Here is a 27717-nt window from a genome sequence, read left to right as displayed (position 1 = left end):
CCACGTCGGGCTCCTGGTGCATGGAGCCTGCTTCTCCCTCTGCCTATGTCTCTGCCTCTCTCTCTCTCTCTGTGTGACTATCATAAATAAAAAAAAAAAAAAAAGAGGCTGGTGATTGAGAAATGAAACAAAAAGCTCTGGCTAATGTGGTAGAGATTGAAGTGAGAATAAGTGAAAGATATTCCCTTGGGCAGGTTTACATGACTGACTAATTTGATGGGGGCTGTGTGCGTGTGTGTGTGTGTGTGTGTGTGTGTATGGGGGGAGTTGGAGAGAAAAGAGTAAAAACATGCCTGTGATTTTCTAGTCTAGTGACTAAGAAAATGGTAATACCATTGACATAAATTAAGATATCAGAAGATGAGGTAGGTCTAGGAAGAATAATGATGAGATTTATTCATTTGTGGTGGATTTGAGGTGATGGTAGAGAAGGGAACCTCTAGATAAGACCTTCTTAACCTTGGCACTGTTCATATTTTGGGCCCAATGGTTCTTTGTTGTGAGAGGACGTCCTGTGGTTTGGAGGACATTTAGCAGCAGCCTTGTTCTCTCCCCACTTGATGGTCCCCTCCATCCCCTGCCATTTAAGACAGCCCATAATGTCACCGTGGAATGATGTCTTCAGAAATTGCCACATGCCTGCAGTTGAGAACCACTGGTTCTGAGGGAATTAGAGATGTGGTGACTTTGAACGGCCGGGTCCTGTGAAGGAGCATATATAATCAGGGCACTTTTAGTTCTGCAAGCTCAGATCTCTGCTGATTACCAGAAGTTAGCAGCTTGGTTCGGGCCCCATTGGAAGGCATCTGCCCCATTTTGATGACCCCTCTTAGGTTTTATACTCTGGGCTCTGGAGAAGGTGAAGGGTGTGGAGATCTGGGGGGCAGCACGTGACTGGGCACAGAGACCCAGGGGAGCCATGGTGGGGACCGAACATGGCTTTCCTCCCAACATCCCGAGGCAGGGGCAGTGTGGCCTCTCTGAAACCCCAGAGGGGCCCAGGATCTCTGAGGCACGTGTGTTTACTTGAACGCTTTGTCAGCTGAGCCCGTAACAAAGCTTTCCAAATGGCACGAGCAAATCTCTTGGACAGCAACTGGCAGCGTGGTTTGGGAGGATTCCCTTTTCATTTCCTAGGTTTTATGATTTTTTTTTCTTCCGCCTTTCAAAGAGCATTTTTACAAGCTACTATTCTATATTGCTCTGCCTGTACTCTGAGAAAAGATAAATATTTTCAATGTGTTTCTGAGGCATAAGCTCCCATTGAGAAAATGTATCCCTTATGGACGTAGCTATTTTGACCTCATTAGCTGGGTAGATCAGAGGAATTTGACAAACAGGCCCCTATATGCCCAGGAAGCTTCTGCTAGTTTCCAGGGGAGCCGGGGGGTTGGTACCACTGGGGGTGCACCTTTGCGTTTCCCAGAGGGCCGCAGCAGGGAAGCAAGGAGAGCCTCGTGGGCAGGTTCATCAATGAAAGGGGCCCGGGAGGGTGACCTAGCTCTTGGTTCCCAACTCCAGGGTCCCACTTAGCAGGAGTGGTGAGGAGAGCCTGGAGAGCTGGCTCGGAATTCTACAGAGGCTCCAGGACCACCCCAGGGAAGGCTCACGCAGAATGCAAAACCTCCAACAGGTAACCACGGCTGCTCTCTCCCTGAGAGGCATTCCGGAGGTTTCACTGGAGGGAGCGTGGCCAACTCGTCCCAGTTGGACTGAAACGTTGCCACTTTCATCACTGCAAGTCTCTTGGGAACCCCCGCTGTCCCTAGCCAGCCAGGGGTAGTTGGTCACCCTAGTGGTTATTTGTGTGCTGAGGAAGGAGGGCAAAGCCTGCTGCTTCCAGTCTCTTTCTCTGCACCCCGCATGTTAGATGTCCAGCCCTTTGGGCCTTTTGGTAACCCTGTGTTATATTTGAGTTCAGAATCCCAGGTTCGGACTTGCTTTCAGGCACTTCCGGTGACTTCAGATACACCACGGAAGCTTTCCGCACCTTAGTTTCCTCATCTGTGATTTTGGGTAATTGTACTTACCTCCCCAGTTGTTGTATGGATCCAATTAGATTAGTGTGTGTAGAACACTTGGCACATGAAAGCTGTCCTGGTGTTTGATATTAAGCAATTGTTATTTCTACTATAAATATTATCTAGTTCCCAGGATCCTTTATTAATAGGCAATAACTCCCGAGAAGGATGATCTTGGAAGCCACCATCAACCAAAAGCCAGGTCAGTTTCAATCCTCATCTTTCTTGAATTACCAGCAGCTATTGCACAGGTGATAGTGCTGTCTCGACTGTGTCCTGAAATGCTTTTTCTACTTGAACTGCAAGTCTACTTGGTTTCTTCTTTTTTCTGTCTCCTTTAATAGATGCTCCTCAAATTCCCAGCCTCTACATGTTGCCCGCCCCCCCCCACTGTTTTAGTCCTTGGAATCTCTCATTTCTGTCCATCCTCATTTTATAGATGATTTCAACCTGTCTCATGGCTTTAAATACCATCTTGACACTGAAACTTCTGAATGTACATCTTAATCCGCGACCTCCCCCCCCCTTTGTGCAGTGTCATATACCCAACGTATTCTCACCAGCCACAACAACAACAAAAACCCTTTGTTTCACATCTTTGGTAAAACTTACATTGTCAGACTTGTTTTTTTCTCTCCTCTGCTGAAGGTGGAATGGTGCTGCATTATTTACTCCTTGTCCATCGTTTGTCACCTAACCCTACTTCTGGTCCTTGAAGGCATTCTCACTCTCAAGCCTCCTTGCTATGACACTATGTTATGGATTGATGTGTTCAAGACTCCAGGATCCTTGGGGGCAACTTTGCAGTATTTCCTTGAAACGCAAAGGACAGAGGCAAAAAGAAACCAGCTTCCTGTTGATGAGAAGCCAGGACTGGAACTGTTATGTTTACTCCAGTTCTGTCCAGGGACATTACCTGTCTGGATTTACTTATCCCTTTTTTTTTTCTTTTTTCTTTTATTTCTTTTGTCTTTTTGAAATTAAAGTATGGTGATAATAAAATCATGTAACCAATTTTTAAATTAATACACAAGGATTTAGTCTAAATCATGAGATAATTGCTCTAAATTTTATCATCACTGTCATCATCATTATCTTGCAGTTCTTTTGCAAATGCCTTCCTAGGTGTCTTAAGTTATTTATGGAACAAGGTGGGGATGTAAATGATAAAAAGATGCCTCTTTATATTTGTGACCTATTCTTTTGAATAAGAGAAATAGTAACTGTTGTTTCTTTGAAGGTGGATAGGATATTTAGAAATAACTAAAAGTTGACCCATAATTATTAGTTTAGTTTGCTGTGTGACCTTGAACAAATTACTTAGCTTCCCTGAACCATTTTTTTACTGATTTGTAAAATAAAGGGGTCATGTTTTCTAATCATGAAAGGTCTTTCTGTTACACTCTGTGATCTAAAGGACCATGTGGTTATCTGACAGCTCAAAGATTTATACTGATCCCATGTTGTTATTTGGATTTTTCTTTGGTGGACGTACATGTGTATGAAGTCTGTGTACAGGGTGTGTGGGTGAATATGTGTGTATGGAGGCTGGACCTTATAGGCTTACACAATCAAAGACTGACTGTGACTTCGAGATACGATTTTATCCATTCTCTGTCTTCAGAACAAACCATACCCAAAATTATCTAAACCGATGGACCAATCTACTTTGAAATTCGCAACTCTTGGAGTTTTTTGTTTTTATTTTTGTTTTTAAGAAATTCTTTTTACGAGATTAAACTAAATCTCTCATGTAGTCATCTAGTCACCGTCACCCTTGTTCTCCCTGGAGATAGACATACCTGTGGGAAATATGAAACCCGAAAATGAGAACTTGCATACAAAGTATGCCTCTATAAGAAAAGACCACATGGGGCACCTGGGTGGCTCAGTAGGTTAAGCGTCTGGCTTCAGCTCAGGTCATGATTCCGGGGTCTTAGGATTGAGCCCAACATTGGCCTCCCTGCTCATCAGGGAGTCTGCTTCTCCCTCTTCTTCTGCCCCTCCCCCTAGATTATGTTCTCTCTTTCTCTCTCACTCTTTCAAATAATTAAATAAAATCTTAAAAAAGAGAAGAGGCCAACATGAAGAAATGATTGACATCTGTTAAATATGAGCACACCAAAAACTTCCCTTGCAAAGAAAAAAAAAGTCTATCCATCCATCCATCCATCCATCCATCCATCCATCCATCCACCCCCCCATCCATCTTTCTATCTATCTGACATCTGTCTATGTATTCATCTATCTTAGCCTAAAGAACAAATAGGTGGCGTTCTCCTCTGGTGTCTCTGTCCCATTGTTAGGTTAGTAGTTTCTGTCTTCAGAGGCAAAGAGATGTCAGAGGCAGTCATCCGTGGTAATACTAGACACACCACCAAACAAAAACTCACACAGAAGTGTGAATTTGAGGGCCATTTAACACTGTAAATTTCCCCCATGTATAACAATTATGGAAACACGCCTGCTAATTGACACTGTAGTGTGGCACTGTGTGAATGTGAACAGTGTTCGCTCGTCCTGGTAATTCCTCTCTTTGTAGCTGGTGGCAAGCCTGTCCAGAGAGTGTTGTGCCCAGCCCACTTATGCAGGAAGCTTTCTCCTAGCTGGATATTGTCTAATATTCCACATACGTGCACTCATACTGTTTGCACCACTATCTGGCGCATTGTACTAACAACCTCAGTTTTAGTCTACAAATACATGCTACCTAATTTTTTTGGTTTGGAGGTTGGTTGTTATTTTATTTTACTTTTCCCATTTAGTTATTCCCACTTTGAGTAGTTAAGGCATATTATTATACTCAAGAGAGAAGGCTGTGGCCTTAAATATTTGGTTCCTTAGCAGTATTGGGAGTAGACTTTTTTTTAATAAAAATCACTTACTGGAGTCTAGGTATCTACAAAGGCAGATTAAAAAAAAATAAAACCCAAACCTAAGTTAATCCCATGTGTATACTGATCAGCATGCTAACCACTCCTGGAGAACTGTATGCTTTCTTTCTGGGGAGTCCAAAGAGAAGTTGGGTTAAAGGCTGGTTGCTGCAGGCTGGCCACCTGGGTATAAATCTTGGCTCTGCCATAATGACCAGTTGTATGACTTTGAGGAATGTACTCAAATCACTTTGAATGTCACTTTTCTCAACTGTAAAATGGGGCTATGGTTAGAGCTCTTGTGAGGACTCAATGAGATAATCCACACACTTTACAAAGTATCTGGTATACACTGAGCACTTATTATATGAGATATTAAGTTGTCTTGTAGGAGTCTGGAAAGTGAAAGGACTAGGGTCAGCCAGGTGGCCCTGAAATCCCAGTTTAAAACAAATAGCAGACTTGTTATCTCACTTGACCCTGATTCACATCAACTCTGAAGTTGGACCTCAAGTCCATGACACAGAAGGCCCCACCCCTCATTGCTGGTATGGTCCCACTTGAGGCCCTTATAACCAAGAACACCCACCCACTCTGCCAGCATCACTCAGTTGTTCTGAGGATATATCAGTAACAAGCAGAAAAGAATATTTCTTGAAAGTTTAAGTGCTAGAAACATGCCATTCAAATTTATCTAGACACTGAGTATTGCATCTTATTTCCTTTAAAGTTTTATCAGGGTACAAAATGTGGGCATGAAGATTATGTGTGAACCCAGGTGTGCACAGGCCTTGGAACTTGAGCTTGTGCCCATGCTGACAGGAGAAGTAGCAAAAATAGACATTGGCCATCGGAATCCAGATTCTCTAGATAGGTTCTCCGTATTTGCTCAGGATTACTCCCCAGGCCATGACCTTAGGAAGCAAACAGCACTTTTTTTTTTTTTAAGACCAATGTCCTATGGAAGAGAAAAATAAAGGAGGGGTCAGAAAGTAAGGGAGAAGAAGGGAAAAGAAACATCATCATTGCAGTGGTATTTCTCAATGATCTTAGTTGCTATTAAAATTACAACTGGATGTGAACTGACAATTTCTGCCCCTGAAAGTGTTCTGGTACACATAGTAAGTACTGATTTAGTAGATTTAGAAGTTCTTAATGGCATATCATTAACAGGCACGTCCTCAGCCATGTGTGTGCAGGTGTGTATGAGTACATAGGCATCTCGATAGCATTTGGTGTGGTTGTTTTCCTCTTCTCTTCTGTGCTTTTGTTTATTTGTTTTGTTTGTATAATCTCTCAAACCCAGCCACAGCCTGTTCTTTTTAACATCAATCTTGTTTCCCCAATTCTCTCTTTTTGCACAAGGAAATCTCAGGGGACCTGGGAGGGGGTGGGGTATGGCAGAGGAAACTATTAGATTATAACATTTTATGGATTGTCAAGGCTCTAATGACATTAGCCACCTAACTGCAAGGTAAAAACCTTTGTGATGTCACATAACAGGTTGCCATGGGTTTGACAAACCTTTGTGAAGGAAACCAGAGAAAGGAGCTGAAATGCCCACAACACATATCTCTCCCCCACCCCCGAGATTCTCTTGCCACCCATGGACATTCCCTTCTCGCTTATCAGCCCCTGAAGGGCATGTTTAATATAAAATATATATAAAGTCTTCCCAAATCAGAAAGGTCTCCAAGTCTCCAATTTAATTGGAATGGAAAATGCTAACTAATTGGCATCAAAATTTGATTTGTGGGAGAAACCTCCTTTTCGTTGGAAACACAACAGTGTGTCTGGGAACACAAGGCCAGTCCTTCAAAAATCATCCGTGAGCGCCGCCGAGGAATCAATTAAAGTTGATTTGGCATATCTGCTTTTGACAAATATAAAGAAATCTCTGATTAGGCAGAGAAGAAAAGCAGCTTTCCCTTTCTTGCTCTCTCTCTTCCTCTCTCTTTCCGGTACCTCTTCCGCTCTTCTCCTCATTCCCCTTTAAAGGCAGTAGGTGTCAGAAGGGGGTGGGTAGTGATATGCAAAACACGGCCTCCATAACCAAAGTAGCCTGCAAAATTAGGTGTCAGCATGCAAAGCTTATTGATGTATGAATGCGGAAAATGAAAGGCGGCAGTAGACAGCCGGGGCTAAAGGTGAGACAGGCACAGCGAGAGCAGCTGTAGATCTGCGTCAAGGTGTTGCTATATGAGCTCGGGTTTTTTCTGGAGGGCCACAGCCTAACAAGGTAAGCCTGGCCATGAAATGATGGAACAATACAATATAGGCACACACAGTGTGAATACCAAATAAATTGACATGGTGTCCACACACCACCACCAACCCCCCCGCCCCGGCCGTTCACATACCCCTCCTCCTCCTGCACAGCCACCCCCCCTTCAAAGTATGCCTGTGTATTCATTAATAAATTCATATTCTTGAGTTTTCAATAAAAGAAGAAAATGCAGTGTAAACTGGAGTTACTTAGTGACACCCAGCTCATTGCTTTTTATTGTTGCTTGCAGCTACGAAGCCTTCACAGTGCACTAGTAGAATTTATTACTGTCTGTCTCTGTAGCAAGTTGGCGAAGTGCGCCTTTTGAAGAAAATTGACCCACACTTCATGAATATGATGAAAAATGCCAATAACACTACAAAGACGAAGCTCTTGACATTACTGTGCAAAGAGCTAAAAGACAGTAATGAAAGTATTGCAATTACAAATCATTACCTCCTCTCCAGCCAATCACCACCTTCCCTCCTCTTTTCGTTCTTTCTTTCTTTTCTTTCTTTCTTTCTTTCTTTCTTTCTTTCTTTCTTTTTTTGACCACTCTCAGGCTCTGTGGCTGCCCCAGGTGATATTTTTGCGCAGCATGATGGGAGATAGAGGGTGGATGAAAGCTCCAACTGGCTTCTCAAAGAAGGGAAAAGAAAACAAGAGGAAAAGAATGGAAAGGGTGGAGGGAACGTGATAAAATTGCCCCTCCTGTTTCACCTGGAAAAAGAAGGTATACATGAAAAGTCATTCAAGCCAATGGTCAGAAGGTCATGACGTTGTTTGGTCTCTTCCAACTGAAAAGTGGGACTCAGAACACCACACTCACTTTGCTAGAACTGTTCCCTCTTGGCAGGTTTCCTTTTAGTCTGGCTTTAGGAAGACTACCTTTAGTCTTTAATCTTTTATTATTTGTTAGAACTCCAATTTAGACATTGGCAAATGGATGGTCCAAAACATATATTATTAGTGTTTTCAATGTAAGAGCTGGCCTATCTTGTTATCCTAAAGGTGATGCTGAAAAAGCCCAGAAGGGAGAGAGCTAACTTTAGACTATTTAGCTTCAGACTTGAACATGTTGAGAGGATGGAGGCCCTTGTCCTTCCTATGTAGACATCTTTCCGATATGAGCCTTCTGTTTCATATGCTTACACTGTTGATCTTTAGAGTTTTGTGTTTTGTTTTATTTTTAATTTTGAGGGGGCTGTGTGTGGAGGGAGTATATGAGTACATGCATTTCTTGCCTCCTGTATGGCTTACCTAGAAAGACAGCAGAATTATCTTCTGCTTATGCTATGATACAGGGTATTAAAATTTTTGAAACTTTGTACAGAGCATATGAAGTCAGAAATAGAAGCAGGGCAGAAGTTATGAAGAGAAGAAAATAGCTACTTCAGAGATCTGCCTTGGGAAGAGAAAAAGAACAATGACAGATACTGTGACATAATTATTTGACTTTGAGATGGTCGCCTGGCCTCCAGATACCCTCTTTCAGCTTCTACTGGAAGGTTCATTTTGCTCTCTGATGCTGCTAGAACATCTACTAATTGGAGATTCAGTTTGGTTCCACAATACCCCATTAGAAATGCAAATTCCTCTGGGAAAGGTAGATTATAAATCATTAACACATTAGTATGAAATAGCTACATTAGATTTATTTTCCTTCTAAGATCTAGCTAAACTTTTGATTGGCCATACAGCCCAGAGTGTTTTGCATTATGAAGCATTGAAGTAGGGAGAGGGTGGAAACTAAGTCTACATAGATCTGGATAGTATGGGGCTTAGGATACCCTGGAAGAATGGATTTTGAGGGAGAAGAGCAATAGATATATCTCTCCAGATATATCTAGGAGAGAAGTAGAAGTGAGGCTAAAATAACTTAGCCCATTTCAGAATATTTGAGGCTAGCCCTAGGGCCAGAAAATGGGCAGAAGACACATTTTTCTTCCTCTCCCTCCTTTCTCTTATATTAGATGTTCCTTTCCCTTTTATCAGGACCCAAAATTTAGGTTACCTGAGATATGACTGTGATTCAGCCTTTGTGGGCTAGCCTGGAAGTCTGGGGACCAAAGTCATCAAAAAAGTCATTTACATGTGAAAATGTGTTGTAAGATCCCCACAGCCATTTTATTAATTGCAACTCACTCCCCGCATGGAATGGGTACCATGAACCGTGGGGACTGATTAGTTGTAAGTGCCTAATGTCTGCCAGATGCTCATGATATTGACGAACAACCATGGCCAATTAATCCATTGTCCTTCCTTTAAATGAGAAAATGCTTACATACCAATGACACTGAACTTGTATAGCTTTTAGTTTTCTTTTTAATAATCTCTTAGATTTATTAGCTCATTTGCTTACCTGATGATCTCGTAATTGAGATATCCAGGTCCAACAGTCCTGCCTATGGACCAGGTTGTCAGCTAGGGACCTGTGACAGGAATGACATTACCTGGCATACACATGGTCACACTTCATCACCATATCCATGGCATCATTACCAATAGACTAGATAGTCCCCTTTTACTAAGCCTCATAATCCTTCTCATGCTATGTTTTAGAGAACTCCTATTTCTTGATCAAAGTTGGCATAGCAGAGTAGATCTGTTTCTCATTCTTGGGCTTTACCAGATCAATTTAATATCAATGTCCCTAGAAAAATTGCCTCTCTAGGGATAGTTAACTGGCCGGTGCATCTTCTAAAGGGGAAACCAAATCCCTGAGTGGTCAAACTAATGATGTAAGGTACTCATCTCTCATTCATTCATTCTTTCATTCCATATAAATATAGTGGATTCCTATTATTTGTCTGGAACTCTTGGGCCATGAGCCACATCAGTGAAACTCTCTTAAGGTTTGACCATGGAGCAGGACCTGGGGGCTAAGCTTTCTGATACACAGCCAGAAACTGGCCTACCAAAGAGCAGAGCCTTCTGAGTGGAAGATAGCATTAGATGGGACTACCTTTCTTTGCAGGGCAGCAGCGCAGTAGGAGGAGCCTACTACAGAAGCAAGTACAAACTAACACTGAAGCTCCCGGGTAGAACCTGGATTGGTACTGAGAGGAAGCTTTATTCTACATTTTAAAGATGAGATTGCAATCAGTTGCTAGAAAAGGACAGAAATGACTAGGAGAGTAGCAGCCACTAGGCAACAGAGCTGAGATGCATATATAAATATGAATATGACACAAACTGCATATCTACAAGTATCCATGTCGCTAAATTTGCCCTACCATCAGAAGATTTTGCATATGCTCTTCTACTTTCTGTGTGAGTCAAAACATGCCAGATCCTCTCTTTCTTGTAGCAAGAATGGTAGATAGATGAGGCTGGGAATGGAAGCTGAATGGGCTTCTTGAGGGAGAGGATTGTGTTTGTGTCACCAAGTCCAGCATGGTTGCTGGCACACAATTGGTGTTGAGTAGATGATGATTGAATCAAATTGTTCAGAAGGTCAGAGTCAGTGGGAGTGCCCTAGAGGGTTGATTTTTCAGGTGTAGTCCATTAGGCGTTCTATGGAGGTCTGATAAATGGAATTGAATTTGTTATTGATACTAGAGAACTTGCATGAAAGCACATGGACAGAGAAAATATCACAGACCTAGATACTCAATAAATATTAGTAGATGTTTATGAATATAGAGTTTCCCCCTCATCCCTTTAATACTCCATTGACATGATGTGTGAGTTCGGCTAACACCAGGTTAGGCTGCTGTAACAAATAACTTACCAGATTTCAGTAGCTGAACACAGGAAGTTTATTTCTTATTAACGTGAGAGTTCTATGTAGGCATTCCCGGTTGTCAGGAAGCTTTCCTTTGTCTTATGGTTTTGCCATCCCTTAGAGCCTCGTGATCTCCATAACGAGCCAACAGACAGGAGAAGAATGTGTTTCAAGGACACAAACTGAACTGCTTACAACCCCTTTGTAACAATCCCTTTGGTCCCCACCCAGTGCAAGGTGGGCTGGGAAATATGACCCCTGGCTGGGCACCAGCTTCCTAGTGGACACTGCCCTGTGGAAGTGGATCAGGGATTTGGGGTAGGCAGTTAGCCATCTTGCACATCTCTCCTCAGGGAGAGGTCAGCAGTGGCAGCTGCAAATATAATGTACTTCAACTAGTTAGACCTTCCCTACCCACTGCCACAGACAAAAATCTCACCATTAGTCATCCCTCGTCTTATTCTTCTTACAGTTCCTCACTCAAAGTGCACAAGTGTGAAACCCAGTAATACAGTTAGGTAGTTGACATTAGGGAAGGTAGTCAGAGAATGCTGATCCTTGGCTGTATCATGGAAGAAAATACATAGTAAGGGGACCAACTTTAGAATCTGTCTGGGGTCATTCTCCACGTCTAGGCCATCTGTAGAATGTGAGCCAAAAAGAAGAGGATCCTCAGGAAGCTGATGGAACAGTTCATGAGAAGACACTCCCTACCCCCAGGCTTCTGCTTGTTCGGCAGGTGCCACTGACAAGATAATAGGGAACTCTCAGAGGAAAACCGAGGCCAGTGACAATCCGTCTGTGTAGTTCCAGTTAGTGAGTCCTCAGAAATGCTTCTCAAGGTCTTTTAATCTGGAGGCAGCCATGTTTTCCTGTTTGCCTGTATCATTTGTCCCAGTGCCATCTCCTCTTCTGGGTTATTTAGGAGATGGGAAAACTCTAATGTGAGCGATGTAGCCAGTGGGCCCTGGTCTGAGAAACTTCCACATGTGGCAGAAACAATCACATTGAAGGAAAAGGCCATCAACAGGGTGTCATAGAGTCTGGAATTCATTTTGGCTTGAAACAATCATCTCTACCCTTCTTGATACTCTTTTTTTCCAGGTTAATCTGTGTTGAAATTTTCACTCAAAAGGTATGCAGATAACCTGAGTCCACCTTTGGGGTATCTTCATGGCCCCATCAGGCTTACATACTTCTTGAATTTGGATTCACTGTAAATATTCTGAAGCCGGCGATCTTTTTATGAGCAGACAACGTGGCTTACTTGCTTCTTAAGGGTGGGGGCAGCTGACGAGCTCAGATGGGGGCCTGTTTCATTGTGGTACAGACACCACACTTCTTGATGGAAATAAACACCCAGATTATTGAAAGAATGTAGAAATTTGTTGGCAGTTTTGGGTCAAGGTAAGTCAGTAGTTATATATTTTTTCTATTCGGAATTACACTAGGGAGAGGCTGGCCTCAGGTGCTCAGGCAACTGGCTATACCTCCTTGTCACTTGGCCATAGAAATTTGAATGGGTTTGTATACATGGCTTCTAATATTTCAGGCCATTTAGTTGCTTTGTAAGTAATGCAGCTTCCCCTCAAGTTTTGCATTTGCTCTAAGCCAGATGGCCATGATGCCTTGGCTAATGCCTTTTAATATCTAAGCCTTGTATATCTAGTGCTTGGTTAATAACAGGGAAAAAGCTCCGGTGACTCACCTTGACCTCTAGAGGGAAAAAACATCCTTTTAATAATCTGGGAGTTTATTTGGATCGAAGGCATACTGCATGTTACACAATCTTCTTGTAGACCCGCACGGGTCACAAAGCGGCACCCTTGTTTTTTATGAAGTCAGCAAAGATGTATAGGGGCCAGGCTCACTGCTTCTCTGAGAGCCTTCAAATTCATCTTTAATATGTAACCTACTAGCAGAGCAGAAATCCTCCCTAAGTTTAATGGACTTTTCTCTGACAACTTTCCTAAGTATATAACCTTTGTTGCAATTAAAGGTACACTTTCTAAATGTCCTTAAAAAGGAGTGCACACCCATATTTTAGGAGTCAAACCATGATCTCGCATGTCTTTCCACTTTAAAGCTTCTCTGTGCTACTTAAACTAGAAACTATTTGAGGGTAGGGATAAGAAAATCAATCAGTGTTCTAAATAAAACAATGGCTGGATACATCAGTTAGATTTGGTAAGTAAATGAATGGATGGAGGCTTACGGTACACCTATACTGGTAGTTCTCAACCAGGGGTGATTTGCCCCCAGAGGAGAATTGGCAACGTCTGGAGATATTTTGGGTTGTTACAACTTGGAGAATGTATGTGGGTGGCAGGGTGCTATGGTGGGTAGGGGCCTGGGGTGCTGCAAACAGCCCCACAACATAGAGTCATCTGGCTCAAAACATCAATAGTGCTGAGGTTGAGAAACTGCCATATGCATCCCAGAATGGCACATGTATTCAAAATGTGTAGAAGATGACCGATGGTCTTTGGAAGACTCATTCAGCAAATATTGATAGATCATTTTTCATGTTGAAATTCAACCACAGGGCAGCCCGGGTGGCTCAGCGGTTTAGCGCCACCTTCGGCCCAGGGCGTGGTCCTGGAGACCCAGGATTGAGTCCCGCATCGGGCTCCCTGCGTGGAGCCTGCTTCTCCCTCTGCCTCTGTCTTTGTCTCTCTCCGTCTCTCTTTCTCATGAATAAATAAATCAAATCTTTTTTAAAAAAAGGAAAGAAATTAAACCACAGTTTCCACTCAGAAAGCCCTCTGAAATTTTCTTTTTCCCTGTCCCATCTCTTCTTTTTTTGGCTGCCGCCACCCCCTTCCCTTATCCTTCTCATTTTCTATCCTTGCCATCCATGGGAAGAGGAAAGAACACTGCATTGCAGAAACGACTCTCTGGAATCAAGAGCATGGCTCTATATACTAATTTAATTGTAGCCATGTCTTTTCTGGACCATTCTTTTCTGAAGATAAATATATTTATGCTGCCCTCGCACAGCTTGGGAAGCCCTTTGGAGATGGGTACTGAAGGTAAAGAAACAGATTCACAGGATGTTGACTGTAATGATGCTCTCAAAAGCATTTGGGATATTTAAACATATGCTTCCAGCATCTCTTTCTATCTTCACATTGCTGCTAAATTGTGGAAAGCTGTAAATAGAAATAATGGACTCAGTTTATTTTTAATTAGAAGGCTGCTGCTTATAGCCGAAATCGTGACACTACCAAGCATGTCTTTCGCTCATTTGGAAGGAAAGAATGGAGTATCCTAGGGTTTTGAACTTGAGCCAGGTTCCCTGAGTGTCTTGGTCTCTGAATCCCTGCAAATCCAATGCATTCCTGTGGCATGTGGCCATAGGATGATTGTCTGTACTACTTAATAATGTCTTTAGATGTAGCAAGTAATGCTATATTATTTCTGCAGTCAGAAGCAGTAAGCACTTTGGGGAGCTGTTTTATTTTTCCTTTTCCTTCACATTTAATTGTTAACATTTATCCCTCAATTCAATAAAGCTTGTAGAGTCATATTTAATTTTTTTTTCTGGGAAGATCCTATTAATTTTTTAGGCATGTGGATGGAGTAATGTTGTCATGATGCTCACTGTCTCCCAGATAAACTTTATTCTGGGCATATAAGATTTATCCATAGACAACATTCCAGCCATAAAATGACATGGGTAGACAGAGCTAGCCTGGTATTCCATTTTCTTGGATCCCTGGATTGTTGCGAACCTTCACTGTTGTCTCAGTCTTCTACACGAAAGTAGAGAAGATGCTCGTGTAAACACTGACCAATTTGGAATTCCTTAGTAGTGGGACAGAGAGCAGTCACACAAAGAACCAGCTCTGGGCCCAGGTGCTTCCCAAAATGCTGTGACTTATGACATACCATCTACTTTGAAAGAGATCTTTCTCTCTTCTTTCTTGATATTTGAATTTTTTCCCTACTGGATTAACATTTCCTATTCCACAATGGGATACCAACCTTATAGTATAATGATTCATGGAGAGAAAACTTTCCTGTTTTGCATTCATACTATAGTGAAAAGGTCTAAGAAGAGACTTTGATGGAACATAAAAATCAGCATGTTCGGTGATGGCCTAATTAGGTTTCAAAGGGTATTATGGGAGGAAAATGGTTTTGGAGAAAAGGTAATATGATGAGATAATTTAGAACTGCTGTCCAGTGTGAGAGCTATTCACACAGGTGGCTGTTGAGCCCTTGAAATAGGACTAATCTGAATTGAGACACAATGAAAGTATAAAATACCCATTGAATTTCAAACACTTAGTGTGAAAAAAATGTAAAATACCTAATTCATAACATTTATATTGATTACATATCGAAATAATTATATTTTAGATATATTGGGTTAGATAAAATATATTATTAAGATTAATTTTACCTATTTATTTTTACTTTTCATATGTGGCTACCAGAAAATTTAAATTTAGTATGTGGCCCACATTTGTGACTTGCATTATATTTCTGTTAGATGGAAGGCTTTCTTTGAATGGTCTTGCCTTCCAGAGCACATTCCCATGGTCTGAAGGTAAAAGTTTAAAATTTGCCATAATTTGGCTTAACCTAAACTATACCATAGTTTCTGGTTCTATGAGCAGTAAGTTCCCTTGCCACATAAAATCCCCAGAACAGGGGTTCAGCCTCTGGGATAACTTAGCCTTTAAGTCAGTGGATACCATTATGTCTGTGAAGACTCTAAAATTAAATGCAACGGGTGTGTGTGTGTGTATGTGTGTGTGTGTGAATGGATGTGTGTGAATTCCACTGAGGAGAAGCTTCATGACTTTCTTCAGATTCTCCAAAGGATCCTTGACCAACAGCTTCATTTGTACAGCTTCAGGGGACCTCCGTTCCTATAGAAGCAGGTGGTGGCTGGTATTCCCCCTGAGATTGGGCACTGGTGATATTGCCTTGATCCCAAACTGTTTAAAAACTCTGATCCATTGTGAAGACTCTCAGTGTGGTTTTGTCACTCTTGTTCTTTAGCCCTTGGTAGCTAAAGAATAAAGATCACATTCCCTAGGATGCCATTGAAAGCCGATTATATGTCCATGTGTGTTCCAACCACAAAAAATCTGCTTAATTTCTAGTTGCATGTCCATGTGTGTTCCAACCACAAAATCTGCTTAATTTCTCAGAGTCTGACCTCCATTTAAAAGCCATGTGTCTTTGCAGATGCTGTTCCCCCTTCTTGAAATTCCTTCCTCACCAAACCTTTGTTCATCCAAATTGTACTCAACATTAAACTAGGTTATAAGACAGGATGAGGAGAATATATTTGTTTATTTTCTATAGGATTAATATGCAAACATGCAGGGACTTCCATAAATCTATAATAAAAAGAAAGTACAAGAAATATAAGCAAAAGAAAAGAAATTCAAGGAATAACAAGCTAGGACCAGTAAATATGAAAAGATGCTCCATTAGCAAGAAACTTTCATTTAAATTTTGATGTACTAGATACCATTTAAATCTTTTGTATAGTTAATCATTTCAACTAAATATTCATTACACTAATACTTCAATAAATGCAAGTAAAAACAATAACAGATGGCACTGTTGGTGATGGCAAGAGGAATGGGTATTGTCATATAGACGGGCCTGTAAGTTTTTTTAAAAAGCTAGCTAGGCTAGTATCTCATCAATATTTTAAATGCATATACCCTGTGACCTGGAAATCACATTTCTAGGAATCTATCCCCCACAAATATTAGGAGGAGTGGATAAAAGTGTAGGTTCAAAGTTTCTTAGTGATAATATGGACTGGTTAAATAAATTCTGGAATAAGCCGGCAATACAGTCATTGAAAAAGAGTCAAATTGACCAACATAGACTAAACTGTGAAAAGATGAATAAGCTTTATTAATTGGAAAACATACACAGCATACTATATATAGTTTGACTTTACTTTTTAAAACAAAATTTATGCGTGTATATGTGGTATTGCTACTACTATATTTATTGAGAATTAAGTACCAGATACTGTTTATAGTCATTTCCTTATTTAAATTTCAAAACAGACCTAGAATATGTACTTTTATTGACTGTACATTACATATTAGAAAAATAACGAGGAGCTAAGTAAGTAGCCTGAGATCACACAGCTAAGGTGGTTGAGCTAAGACTTGAAACCAGCCAATTAGATTTTAGAACTCGTTGTCTTAGCCTCTGTGCATGTGGTGGGAAAGGGGGTAGAATGGCATATTTACTCAAGAGTAAATTACAGGTCTTAAAGCATATGCCCCACACTGTTAACCCTTTGGAAGCTGAGATTGGAAGCTGGGAAGAAGGTACTTAAAGTTTTTCTTTCATACAATTCAGTAGAAGAAGGAATGAAGGTCAGGTTAAGGGTAATTTTTATGTTTTGTGCTTTTCTATATTTTCAGATATTGTTCACTTTCTATATATTCAAACATATTCTCTGTTGAATATCGAACGTGTGATGATTTTGTAATCGGGAGCCTATCCTAATGCTGTTTTGAACTTTGGAGAGTCTGCTCAGTCTTCATGAAGCCTTTGCCAGTCTTCTCACTGAGAATCAACAGTGCTTTGGTCTGTACTGCCTTCGAAATCATTGTGCCTTATACTCTGTTAGTTCTGATGATGTCTTTCTTCTGTCCTAGACAGGAAGCTCAGTGAAGGCAAGGATGGCACATCGTAGGCATTCTGCTGGTGTTTGGATGGATACATGGGTGGGCATATAGATCAATAGACGGATGGAAAGAAAAGATGGCATGGCATGAATGTCACTAAGAGATTTTCACCTCAAGCTTCAGCTTCATTGCTGTGTTATGATTGTAATATTCAAACAGGTAGGCCTGCTGGCACCTCTCTAAATCACTGTGTGTTGTGTCTAGCTTGATGCCAGGATGAAGTAGGGCCAACAATGACAAGTGCTGTTTAATGTGATTTTCTTGGCACACTAAACTTTGAGCTTAATAATAGGAAGAAATGTGGCAAATAAATTCTTTAAAAATTTATCAGCCTTGGGGGAAGGTGATGAGAAATAGCCTAATCATAGCAGAAAAAAAGAAAACTTAGGAGCAGCCTTAAAAACATCAACTCCTCTACTTTGGCCCCCTATGAAGATAAAATAATCCTCGATAAAATGAGAGGATGTGTTGAAAACTTTCAGTGCAGTACCTGGCACTTAGTAGGTGCTTGGAAAAGGTTTCGGTGTACATACACATTAACGGGATATAGCTCTCATCAATTTGTACAATAATCCAAGATAGGAAATGAAAGAATAAAAACCCCATAGGAATCATTTATTATTTTATATGATTTAAAAATTTACTCAAGAAAGCAGCTATATAATCTATAAAAACAAACAAAAGAAATGGAACTCACTGGATTATTGATCTGCTCATATATTCTTTCTCTGTCTCTACCCTTAAAGATAGGGGATTGATTAGTTAACCAGGGAAGCAATCACACTTCCAGATTATCAGTTTGATGCCACTGTAAACTTGGAGTGATTATTTCCTTAAGAATGACTGTGCTGAGTTGAAAGTACAAGCTGTGTCTATAGCCCTCAGCGACAGACTTGACTGGTGGAAGCCATGGGCAGAATTGGCCTCCTTGGTCTGCTGAACCTCGCTTAACCCCTTGAGTGCCCAGAGGATTTTTAGGGGATGTGTGTAAAGATGATCCTTACAGGGCTCATCATGACTTGTATACTTTCTGTGTGATCATTCCATTAATTATAATCGTCCTGCCTTGAAGAGCATGTCCCCTGGCAGCCTAGGGGGTGTGGCCCTTCAGGGATTTTATTTCAAATTGTTTTACAGTGGGCAAGTCAATCCATGAACTCTCTTCCTCAATATTTAATCAGGCACCAGGAACTTCAGTGTCACAGTGAAGAGTGGTGATCCCACTCTTCACTAGAGAGTTGCTGACTCTTTGTGGCCTCTTTCCAGAACAAGAAAGGAGGCTGTGCTTGCAGGTCAAGACTAAGCAGGGTACCCCTGTACCTGCTGCAACCAGGGCCAGAAAATTTTGAATGGGCTAACTGCTCAAACCCAGGAACATGAAACCTGTTTGTAGCATGTGTTTTGGTATAAGTCCTTTGTGGAGAAAGAGCCAACAATGGATGTGATAAGGAAGGAGGAGGAGGAGGAAGAGATGGAGAAGAGGGAAAAGAAGGGAAAGAGAAGAAGGGGAAGGGAAAGAAGGAGACAACGATGTTGATTCTCACTTTGCTAAGAGCCATTCCTAGCAGCTTTCAGCTATCTCTTGAGCAGGCACAGGGCTCAAGGCAAAAAGTCCCTCCCACCCCCCACTCCTCACCCCAAATCTCTAACATTATACAAGGAAAAGGATGCCGGATGTCAGGGAAGTCCTTGAAGGAGGCAGGTTACCGAAAGGTGGAATATGTATTTATGTTAAAGATGGAGAAGACATTTTTGGTGGTAGTGAGGAAAGATATTTCTGGAATGTGTGTTTCTATGCATATGGACCTTAGGCCATTTTTTATAACCTTTTGGAGAGCTGTTTTGTTTCTTTATGCGGTCGCTCCAAGAGTCATTCAGACTGATGGTCCTTGTTGTGTCAGCCTTAGGAGCAGTTCTAGTTCTGGGCTTTTGTTGAAGACCATCCCTCAGCACTTGAGTTTTCCAGAAGAGTTTCATCATAAAAACAGAGACAATGTTTGTAAAATAAAGACCACCATGTGTTTTTGAGTACCTACTACATTTTGTTCGCAGTGCTAGATGCTGTATAGGATACAAAAAAAGTTCAAAATCCTTGGCCTCAGTGGATTTACAACCTAGTCTTTAGTCAAGATTTTCCTACAAGATAAATACTTCAGTCACTTAATCAAGTTTTCAGGAGCCATTTATGAAACACTTATAAATTGCAGGTACTGGGCGAGGCAGTAAGATTTAATAATAAATAAAACAGTTTATTTGCCTTCAAAAAGCTGGTAAGGAGACTAAATATTATGTTGTTTTGTACGTCTGAAGAGACCGTCAAAATTCAAAACACTGAGGCATCAGGATAGACTTTATGATGTAATGGGACCAGAGCAGATTCCCAGCGACTCCTGTTTGGTAAACATTTGGGAAGTCATACTAGGTACATGAGCTGGAATTTGGTTCCTGGATAGGATTTTGCTGGCTGGAGAGGAAAGGGAATTTCAGAAGGGGAAGCTGAATGAATAGGTAGGTAAGATATAGGATATAGTCTGTGGAGCTATAGGAGATCCTGATTTATCCTCTCACTTTATAGGTAAAGAAACTGGGGCCAGCAGGAGGGAAAAGATTTGAATAGGGGAACAAGGAGCTGGCAAGCAGCAACACCTAGCCGGATCCATTCTTTCTTTCTCCCGAGAATGGAGTACTAGGCACAGACAAAAAGCTTTGGGGGGGTCTCTGGGGAGAAGCCCTGATGCAGTTCATTCTGGATATTGAAAATGATAGCAGGTTAGAGTATATATCAAAGAGTGGATAGAGACCAAGAGGGGAAAAAGAGGAAAGGGGGAAGGAAAGGAAGAAGGGCAGGAGGTAAAGATATGCTTATCATGGGCCAGGCATTCTCCTTGAGTCACTGTATCAATCCTATGAAGAGGGTAGATAATGTCCCCATCTATAGATGAAGGCACTGAGGTTTGAAATAATTATGTAGCTTGTCCAAGCTCACAGCGCAAGCAAGTGGTGGGGCAGAGAAGCAGACCCACACTTCTCAGACTTGAAGTCTGGGCTCTAACAAATGCAACCATTGACTGCAGCCAGAAGACTGTCCAGACCACCTTGTGTCTCAATCCCTAACTTCCCTCTGTGCTTTCTGTGGTGCTGGTCTCCCTGCCTGACATTTTGAGGGAAGACAAAAGTGCCTGGTGTCATGACTCTTCACTTGGAATTTCACTTAATCTTCATCTCTCCTTAAAGTTGTTCTTTTTAGCCAGTCTTGCAGGACAGGAAACTGAGGCTGGTGAGTTCAGGCTGCAACTGGTAAAGGACAGAGCTGGAATTTAAACCAGATTCCCTCTAATTCCCAATTCCATGTTGTTCCCTTTATAGTGGGAGTTTCTGAACCATAGAAGGGGAGGCTCTCTTGCAGGCTCCTGAGGACCGAGAGTCACATGTCTACCAATTTCAGCTTGGGATGGAACCCAGAACCTGAGAATCTTCTCAGCTTAACTTCTCGGACTGCCCTGAAACTCTCCCTCTGCATTTATCTTAGAGGCAGTTTTTAGGAGCTATATGGACCAGTAATTTCAGAACAAGATCCCCAGGCACTCAGTGTCCTGCTAGCGACTCAACTTCATAGAGTTCTCTAGGCCATGCAGTCTGTCTGCATAATATCCTTCTTTTGGAGAGAAAGATGTTAGGAAAAAGATGACTTTCTAATGGCAAAGGACAGGACAGGCACCTCCGATATCATATGATAACCATCTGCTTAAGGAGTTAGAGCTACTAATTGGTCTCTCACCTTCAGTATAAAAAATACACCTCCAACTTGGGGTTATTGTACAGTTCACTCATCAAAATCTACATTAAATGAACCTTCAAGTTGTGGCACAGACCACGACTTTTTTTTCTTTCCCCCTGTCATGGAAATTGAAATGACTGCCAAGAAGGCGTGGAGAAAGGTTGTGCGACAGATGGTGGGAATTCTGAGGCCAGGGAAGTCTGTAATTTATATTTCTTAGGGCTGGTTTAAAGTGTTATCCAAATAGCCCAACCTGGAGCACCTAGGGAGGCTGGTCAGTGAGTTGCTAAGTGTGGATTGTATGCTAGCTTTAGGATTTCAGGATGTAATGACCAAATAAAGTCATCGTCCTCATAGAACTTAGACTTTTTGAGGCCTTTACCTTTCTAGATAGAGACTGATTCTGAGCTAAAGGTTGAACTTATAATGAGGTAGTAAATGCTACTCACATAGGATGATTTAGGGGCAGCTCAAAGTCTCCCCCACCAAACCCCCAACAAGCAGGAAACAAATATTTTGTCAACTTATTATAGTGTCTGAAATACCAGACACTACCAGGAATTCAGAACAGCACTGCGTCTCTAATCCCCAGGTAAAATGCACATACTTGTTCAACATGTATTTGTTTCTTTTTCTTCCCAGCGTACATACCTTAGATCAGTGCTCTGGGTGGTGGGGCTGATGCAGTGGGAGGGACAACTTAGGGAGGTAAGGGTAGTAAAAATGAAATAGCTCCCAGTTTTGTTGAGGTTGGACACTCGTGCAGGATTATCCAGTTGGGATTGAGCATCTTCTCTAAACCTTGTTATGGCAATGCTGGAGGGGCATGGCTTCACTCAGAAAACCCACGGGCCAGAAAGAGAGTGGCTGGCATATATGAAGAAACTTCCAGGTTGTTTCTGCTACCAACAGGATTCAAGACCACTTGCTTTCATCCTCCATTGCTCCCTGACAATTTGTAGTTAACTACAGTCATGATTACTCTGGGCAGCTGATGATCCTGGTGAAAGTGTGTTCTTGATTGCCCAGAGCCACCAACCAGCCCAGTGGAAACCCATGTGCTAACTGGTTCTTTAATTTCCTGTGGTTAAACCAATGAAGATGATGGTTACAGGAGGAAAGAAGATAGAGAGTCCTTCTAAGCCATGACTGAGGTAACGAGCTAAAAAAAGCTTGACTGACCTCAGGGTTATTATCTTCTGCTTCTTTGAATGACTTCAAGGCAATGACCTAATTCAAGGGGTCTCATCCTGCTGTCACTCTCAGTTGAAGTATTCTTCATCACCATTTCTAATCATTCAAATTGTTCAGTTCCTTCCAGTTTAGAACACAACTCATGTTCTCCATAAAGTGCTTCCTTTTCATTCTTGTCTACAGAGTCCAGTCTTCTGACCTTTTATTGTTCTTATTGTTTTCTTAGACTATTATGGTTTTATTGCTCTGCAGTATTATATATCAAGTTCACAGGCATTCTTTGTATCTCTCTTAACTAAACTATAAGCCCCTTAAGGAGAGGAACGATGTCTTATATATCTCCAGTGCTTAATGAATTACACAGCACTGTAGCAGTTTTTGAATTGGATTGAATTGACCCATTTATCTCTAATCCAGCTGCACTGCTAAGTTGCCAGCCTTGACTTGGAATGAACAGTGCCAAAGGATATAGGAAAAATATTAAAGTTGATCAGGTCTTCAGTAGAACGGCTCCACTAGAAACCATAAATTCCCTGTGAGGATCGGACGAAGAACATGCTCTGAATACATAACCTTGGATCACTGTGAGCAAGTGGGTGAAACAAGGTGAAGGGTGATTTAGAGGAAAGGAAGAGAAAATTAAAGAAGATTAGGGAACTCAGAGACTATATTTTGTGACTATAACCAGGAGGACAGTTAATCATCATGTGTTTCCAGGGCAAGTATTTTGTAGTAAAGGGTGGTTTTAGAGAAAAAAAACACTGAGGCAGAGAAACGGTTGTTCAGTCAATGATGTGTGAGCTCCTGGAAACAACTGGGAGAGAAGAGGAGGAAAGTTCTGGTATTAAAGAAACACAGTTGTAGAACTGAGAAAAAAAAAAAAAAATTGGCGACCCCTGGCCTAGAGACTAGAAAATGTAGGGCACACTTTGGGTAAAAGGTTATGCAGAGCCAGCTGAAGTATGTCTTAAAGAGTATTCAGTGGGGCCCTTAGATATGGAGCTTGCCTGGGCCTTTGAGGGACTTGACCACTTGTCCCTTCCAGAAACAAGGGGGCTTTCCACAAGGTGGGGAACTTCAAGGGGTGGTTAACAGAGAAATTGTTAAAATTTGTTCAGCGAAGGGCTGGTCACTAGCTGCCCTAAGCTTTCCGTGTGAAGGCCCCAGACCATCCATCCATCCATCCCTGCAGGCAGGTTAGACCTTGGGTGAAGGCAAGATTGGGTTCTGGAGAAGGATGGGCAAGTAGAGGGCAAATCTTTACCCCTTCATTTTCCCATTTCTCACCTGGTGTCCTTGCAGGGTCTGAAATGGATGATTTCTTTGGGGCTACATTTACCTACCCCAAGGTTTATTGTTTCTGAGGATGAGATTTGTTGTTGCTGCTGGAGGGAAAATGGTCTGAACTTGGGAACGACTCAGAAGCCCGTGGCAATGCTTTCATCCTCTTTCTAGGACTGATTGCTACCCATGGCCTTAGGCAAGGCACTCTGTTTTCCCATCTCTAAAATGGGATAATAACTGCTCTGACAGAAATATCATGGGAAGAAGTCCATTTGCCAGGCTTCTCTCTTTGAAGTCAACAAGGATGCGTTATCATTACTATAATCACTTTAACACTCTCTCTTTGAAGACCCCGGCACAGACCCACAGGCATCTCGAACACATTTAATTGAGTCCATTTTTCTCCCAGCAGAATTACAAGAGGGATGGCCAAAATGTGTGAGTGGGAAGAGGCAGTCATGTGGGCAGAGGAAGAAAAAAATGGTAAGGGCACATCTTCACAATCCTAATAGGAATCATAAGCTCAATGATAATGATGTTAATCAGGAGCACCATCTGACTGTTGTTTTTCTTTAAATATAAAGACCCTCTGTGAGCAAGCCGTAAAAAGCTGGCTGGCCTCTGGGGCTGGCCGCCGACTTCAGAGGCACAGTTTACAGGCCGGGTAAAGGAGACCTAAGGAACCATTGTCAGGAGTCAGATAAGGAGCAGAAAGTTGGAGAAACTTACCTCCAAATGTATGGGGTGCAGGTCTGCAGCACCCACATCCTACTTGGGTGGCAAAACGGTAACTCTGAAGAGAATGGCAACTTCCAGCAGCGATCCTTTATCATCCGAGATTTCAACCTCAGCAGAAAACCTGTGGGTGATTTTTGCCTCTTTCCTTTTTCCTTTTCACTCTTTCTGGGCCGATTCTATTAATTTCCCCCAATGGCACGTGCAGTCCTGCACCGACGCTGCCATCGCTGATCTCCTTATTCGTCTCGTAGCAGAGAGGCCATTTGGATGAATATATGTTCCCCATTTTCTTTGCATTATAAATTCAGTGTTGTGGGAAAAGGAGCGAAATGTAATGGCAAGGCCTCCACAGAGAAATGTCCCTATTTGAGAAGAGGAGTTTTATAGGGGGGAACAATTGACAGCCTCTCAGTACAGTGGGCACATTTTTCTGTACAACTGCATCACCACTAATGATAAATGAGGAATGTATGATAGCTGGCTCCGTTGTCTGACAGCTACAGTTTTGGCCAGAGGGCCGTGGCAGCCTTTAGACTTCTGTTCAAAATGAGTTAAACATATTAGGCATTATGAAGGCACAGAAGCCTCGAGAATGAGTGCTGAAATGAGTGATCCGGGTAGGCTCCTGGGTACACAACTTGCAAAGCAGATGTCATTCTAATAATGTGTGATATAGAACATGCCTGGCCTAAACCCTGCCGGATGAAATATGAAGCCCCGTTGGTGATATTTAATACCATTTTATGAGGTGCCATCTTATAAAGACAATGCCCGCCGTATGTGGAATGCTTAAGGTATTTTGCCAAAGGCACAGGGAGGTATCTGGAGTAAGTAGAATTTTTATTATTTTATAAGCCTTTACTTTGTAATATTTCTGTTTCCACATTATTGTGGGGGCTTGCTGCCCTAACCCTTTGTCGAGTGAACCTGATGAGCGGCTCGCTGGTAGATTGACGGATAGCCCTCGCTGTTTCTGGAAGAAAAGGCTAGCTCCTACCTAAATGCATTCTTCAGAAAGCCCTCAAAGCAGAAATACAGCTTTGCTACAAGCATTCTTCGAGCAGGGACTCTGAGGCCGGCATACAAAAATATTGCCATTTTTCAAGTGGGCCATTTCGAGGGTAGTGCAGGATTTGTGGGGACCGTAGCTCCCGGTTCACATTTTCTCCTTTCTCTACCGTTGCTGGTGCTGGGTACCCACCAAAGCTTGGGGTCCCTTCTTAGGACATCCTAAGGTTGATGAGGCTTGTGAATCTTAAGCCACAGCGTCGGAGTGGACCTCGCTGCCTGTGAAGTCCTAGAAAATCTAAGCGTGTGAACAGCGGTGGCCCAGGGCTGGCCGAGATTCTCGGGAGGTGTGCGTGGTGCAGAGGGAGTCAGGGCGGTGTTGGAAAGGACGAGGTGATAATGAGAGTGGCCAATGGAAAGCATAGCGCGTTTTACATTTGTTTTCTAAATGCATTTGCATTTACAACTCAAATGCCACGTAAGGCTTTCCATGAGTTGAGAACCATATAATTGGCCAGACTGGGATGCTTAGGAAGGCATCACACGCTACGCTTCTGAAGCGGTGTCCATTCTCCTTGTATTCGTGTTCTGGGCAATATTTCTCCAAAGATCTGTTTCAGGTGAAGGGTCCCGTATTACTTAGGAGTGCAATGGATGAGGAAGAGCAAAGTTTTTTTTTTTTTGAAGTACCAACGTACCCAAGAACAACTTCCCAGCACATCTGCGAGGTAACGTAACCAGCGTCAATTCCTTCAGAATTCAGGACAAGCTCTTTGGACAGACCTCTGCCTGACAGTTTGTGGGATCAAGCCTGCCTTCTCTCAACTGGAAACCCTCCAGACAATGCGCACAACCTACTGGATACCTGGCTAGGAAGGCGATCCTGGGTGCACTGTTGCCTCTTGGCCACCACCAGTGGAGCTGTTGGCTAACACATAGTCTGGTGTGTTTGTTAACCAGTGGGCTTGTGCAAACCTGCACACCTGTTCTTGTTCTTGTGTGATTTAGTTAAATATCTAGTAATTGATGAAATATTACTGCAAAAAGAAGGGAGTTGTTCCTCTGTTATAGAAATGCACGCTTTGGGGCCACTTGATGAGAGCCAGGCACTAAAACAATGTGCCGTCAAATTAGGCATGTGCAAGACATCTGCAAAGGATCGGATCAGAAAACAGTAATGCAGTAATCGGATCAGAAGATCACAAAAATGAAACGTGCTTTACATTCAGATCACTTTTCAAGTGTCTTAGTTCTCATTCCATTTATCAGAGATTGTAGCTGATGGACACCATGGGTGTGGCTTCTAGAAGAAAGACCACTTGAACTCCAAACGGCTGATTCAGAGACAGGGTTTAGGTCTCTGCAAGAATATTGGCAAATAATCTACTTTTAGAAGTTTTAAGCCAAACTAAAATGTTTAAATATATACATATGACTTCTGCAGTTCTGTGCTTTCGCAGACCCTTCTCATGGATCAGCCCACTCTAGTCCTCATTGTGGAGGATCTGAATCTATTCAAGTTCCAACGTTCTGCGATGCCAGGCACAATGGCTCCTTTCTTAAATGAGCTGGATTTTCATCCCTTTTTTTTTTAATAGAAATGAGGGGAATTGGGAAAGTTCTGTATTTGAACTAGAAGGACAGCCCTGCAGAGTTAGGGACAAGAGCACAGGATTTGGAGCTTGATGACCCAGCTCTGCTCCGAAGTACAAATAACCTTGAGGAGGTACGTCACTTAACCTTTCCAGACCTGTTTCCTCATCTGTAAAATGAGGATAATGATATTCCTCTCTCTCTACCTTGCATCATTGCTCTGACTAGCAAATGATATAATGTGAAACCTTTAACATCATCTGTGAATATGAGTTACCCCTGCTGCTGCTGTTATGACTCCCATCACTCCTGCTACGGCTCCGGCTCGTACTGTGCACCCAATGGCTGCCTCTCGGTCTCATTTGTGACTAGGGAGCATGGGCACTGGTTCCCCCCAGTCCCACAAGGTCTTTTCCGGAAGGACAGCTTTTTTTCAAAGGCAGGGCAAGTGCTAGACCAGGGTTTAGAAGACCAGCGTCAGCTCTTCTCCTTGCCGCTCACGTCATGTGTGACTCTGGAGAAGACATCTCCGTCCCTACGTGTGTGAAGTGAGTG

The 27717-nt window shown here is 42.2% G+C and overlaps 1 long non-coding RNA gene across 34 annotated transcripts in view; it reads left to right on the top strand.

The window, feature by feature from the left end:
* Positions 1–27717, top strand: part of LOC144324199 (uncharacterized) — a 584277-nt gene that overhangs the window by 381971 nt on the left and 174589 nt on the right. For 7 of the 34 annotated variants that reach the window (XR_013389680.1, XR_013389650.1, XR_013389652.1 and 4 more), the window contains one exon: positions 24236–24306. The exons of 21 other annotated variants lie outside the window; for them this stretch is intronic. This is a non-coding gene — a long non-coding RNA (uncharacterized LOC144324199). Of the gene's footprint in view, positions 1–17300; positions 17467–24232; positions 24307–27717 lie in introns of all 34 variants that reach the window. 6 more of the 34 variants (XR_013389674.1, XR_013389658.1, XR_013389656.1 and 3 more) reach the window with 3 other exon arrangements.

The sequence above is a fragment of the Canis aureus genome, chromosome 11 (assembly GCF_053574225.1).
Source record: "Canis aureus isolate CA01 chromosome 11, VMU_Caureus_v.1.0, whole genome shotgun sequence".
Classification (NCBI taxonomy): Eukaryota; Metazoa; Chordata; class Mammalia; order Carnivora; family Canidae; genus Canis; species Canis aureus.
This window is presented reverse-complemented; position numbering and strand designations above follow the sequence as displayed.